A 4,186-nucleotide genomic window follows, 5' to 3' on the forward strand; every position below is an offset into this window, starting at 1 on the left:
ACAGTTTCGACTATCGCTAAACACTCACGTTCCGATGTGGAATACTTACTTTCTAAGTTATTGAGAGATCGGCTAAAATACTGGATAACCCCTTCTTTACCGTCAATCTTTTGGCTAAGGACGCCACCTATCCCTACGTCAGACGCGTCCGTCCGAACAATAAAGGGGTGGTCAAACTTGTTACGTAATTTACTCTATTTTATTGTTTAGTTTTTTATCTCATTTAGTTCTATGTAAATGTATCACCACATGCGGGGACTCTGATAAGATAAGAGTTTACTTGATTCCAAAATGTACAAGACTAAGGGCAGTTAACTAGACGCACTCAATAAAGGAAGTTAATAAACAATTCTTCTTTAGTCAGCTATTCTGACATAACATGGTGTCAGAAGTGGCAAGGTTCCACGCGATTCTCAGTTCGAACTTTTAACATTCTTTGCTCCCATTGCCGAGCCACGGTCAGTTTTCCGTTCCTTCGCGTTGTCGCCGGTCAGTTTTCCGTTCCTTCGCGTTATCGCCGGTCAGTTTTCCGTTCCTTCGCGTTATCGCCGGTCAGTTTTCCGTTCCTTCGCGTTATCGCCGGTCAGTTTTCCGTTCCTTCGCGTTATCGCCGGTCAGTTTTCCGGTCCGTCGCGTTATCGCCGGTCAGTTTTCCGGTCCGTCGCGTTATCGCCGGTCAGTTTTCCGGTCCGTCGCGTTATCGCCGGTCAGTTTTCCGGTCCGTCACGTTCTCGCCGGTCAGTTTTCCGTTCCATCCCGTTCTTGCCTTTCATTTTCGGTCAGTATTCCGTCTACTCATGGCTACGTTTCGCGCACCTTCCGAGTTCTTGCCGGGTGATATGCCCGCTGACTCATGGGAATCGTGGAAGGATGAGTTTGAAATCTTCGCTAAAGCGACGGAACTCTCGAAGAAACCTGTTGAAACCCAAATCAATACCTTCCTTCATATCATTGGTGCCGACGGTCGTAAGTTATATAAAATCCTAGACTTTCCCGAACTACCGCTTCCTGTTGCGCACGAGCCACCTCCGGTACGGACGCTGGACGATGTATACACAGCGTACTCCTCTTACTATAAACCATATAAACACCTAACTTTATCTCGGCACTTATTCTTCGCGTCGCGGCAGGGCCCCACTCAATCCTTCGATTCATTTGTCGCCGAACTAAAAACTCTAGTGAAACACTGCGATCTCGAATCAGGGGTATCGTAAATTATGTACGTAGGGAACCTCGTATTTTTAGCTTAAGATGATACTGAGAATAAACGAAGGAGAGATCTCTGGTCTAAACACACCAGATTTTACGGTAGACCGGGAGTCTTATATTATGTACGCGGGACGACGGCAATGCTATAAGCCTTTGCTTAACTGAATTTATTCAGGTAGTATTTATGAAATATTAATTAAAAGACGCAGTAATTGGCCCGATTAGTGAAATCAATTGTCGGTAAGTGTATACAAATGGCCAATTGAGTTAAGTTCCTATATAGAAACTTGTTCAAATAAAACGAAAATTATCAAATCTTAACTGAATTTCCTACTTAGATTTAAATATCAATTTTTCAAGCTAAGTATAATTTTTGTAGACACTGCGATTAATTGTATTATTTACTAAACATTGTGATTAATGTTTAGAGCTCGGCATTATCTATCCATTATCCACAAATTGGTGGATAACCGATTATTTATAAACAAAGTTGTGGATTATAATGCGATTTAGCATGTGAGTTATATGGATAATTTTCGAGTATGGATGAAGATAAAATAACTTGGATAATGGATAGATAATGCCGGGCTCTAAACGTTGTGATTAATGTAACTTTAGTAAATAAATCATTAATAATGATTTATTTACTAAACATTGTTATTAAGGCTTAGTTTAGAGCCGAATATCAAATCTTAACTGAATCTCCTACTTAGATTTAAATATCGATTTTTCAAGCTAAGTATAAGCCCTGAAAATTTAATGACAAGTGTGTTACAATCGATTATATCCAAAAATGGTTAAAAATGTTCATAGTTAATTAGTTTTATAAAAAAAAATATTTTAGTACTTTCACTCCCTTTTCAAGATTAAACGTATTGCTTAAACATTACGCTAAAAATCTTATAATTAAACAAAATTATAGTCATAGCTCCTTAGAAGATTGCGTCAAGTGAAGTTCCGATTTAATGTTATAAACAGACTAGGATCGTTAGCCGATATCGTAAATTAACCGATGTCAATATCAAAGCTTAACTGAAACACGGATACCAATTTTTTTAACTCATTAATCTAAAATAAAAATATAATCTTTCATATTTAAAAACATATTCAGGTAGTATTTATAAAATATTAATTAAAAGACGTAGTAATTGTCTAGATTAGTAAAATCCATTATCGGTAAGTGTACTCATACAAATGGCCATTTGTTTAAAGTTCCTTTATAGAAACTAGTTCAAAAGAAACGAAAATTATATTTATATTTCTCCTTTAATATCACAAAACGTTAACATTTCTATTTTGGAATAGAAAAACTTCGGGAATTATGCAAAGAAGCTGCCAAACTCCACGTGTTTTACACGTCTAAATATACACCACAACTAACGTGATAGTTTCAACCTATTGCCCAAGTGTTTTACACGCCCTAAATCATCACCAAAATTAGCGTGATATTTTCAACCTATACTCCACGTGTTGTACACGCTTTACATCGCCACCAAATTAAAGTGATGTGTTCAACCAAAACTCCACATGCTTTACACGTCTAAATATACTCCACAATTGACGTGTTAGTTTCAACCTATTCCCCAAGTGTTTTACACTCCCTAAATCAACACCACAAATAACGTGATATTATCCACCTATACTCCACTTGTTTTACACGTCCTAAATCATCAGCTCTATTAACGTGATATTTTCAACCTATACTCCACGTGTTATACACGCTTTACACAGGGCCGTCGCCAGGGTCAAATTTTAGGTAGGGCCGCGGTAGGGCACATTTTCGGACGAATGCACCTTATTATCGATGCGTGTGCCAAGTCTTAACGCAAGATTTTTAACTGAAAAGTCTGGTTGAAGATGATGCATATTAGAAAATAACTTCCTACTGTGAAGAACACGACACATCATTTTGCTTCAGATTGTTCAATTAAAATCGTGCTATAAACCTTGGTATACTCATCGGGAATAGGGTGGATTAGTATTAAAATCATTTCTATACAAGAAATTTAAAAACTTTGTACTATTTATTAAAAATTAAGCGACGGAAGAGACAATGTCAACGAGGTCTTAAAACAAATTAATAAAAGGGTTTAACAACTATAAATTAAAATTACGCAAGTCATAACAATAACATGTAAAAGAAGAAAATAGATTACCAAAAATAAGTATGAAACTTGTTCATTGATTGTTTGATCTGGTTGAACATAACATATATCTCTAATACCCGGTTTAAAAATTAAGCACTAGTGCTTAACACTAAATGACTAGTCACTCTATACATAACCTTCTGGATCACGTGATACCGGGACGCTGCAGCAGCTCGGGCTTTGGAAGCCAGTTCATAGATATATTTCTTTGAGCGGGTATCTTCGACTATCACTTGAAAATTCAAAGCCGTCAGCTTTTACCATGGCCGTCAATATGACGATGCATGTTATAGCGCAAAGTTTTAAAATAATGATTCATTAATGGTTCTTTTCCTAAAAAATGTCTATGTTACTGTGATAAGTAAAAACAAAAATTCAATGCATTTTGAAAAAAAAACAATTAGTTTTAAAATTCTGAACCTTTGCACCTTAATTTAGAGCCCTTCAATATACTTCTCACTAATATTTCAGAAGACTCGACCCAGCGAAACCGTAAAGAAACATATTTCCTCCGACTCATGGCTAAATCCTTTAATCATGGCTAATTTCCGTTTTAATTTTCTTTTTTTTGTAAAAAGACTATGAAATGTGAACTTTTGAAACTTGGAAAAAAAAGTAAAATAACCTTACGCTGCATATATGTTAAGAGATTTGACCATAAGCTGAAATGTGTATCAATAGCAACAAAGACTCAACTAACATTAAGACAGGTGCCGTTAGGTAAACAACAATTTAGTATGTATCCTATAAATTATTTATTTAACATTGGCAGGAGTGATTGGGTCAGGTTACGTTTGCGAATTAAAAATAAATGTCAACTCGCATTCGCG

This window comes from Phalangium opilio, unplaced genomic scaffold, assembly GCF_054372755.1.
Source record: "Phalangium opilio isolate 3A_F unplaced genomic scaffold, DU_Popi_V2 ptg000017l_1, whole genome shotgun sequence".
In the NCBI taxonomy this organism is placed as follows: domain Eukaryota; kingdom Metazoa; phylum Arthropoda; class Arachnida; order Opiliones; family Phalangiidae; genus Phalangium; species Phalangium opilio.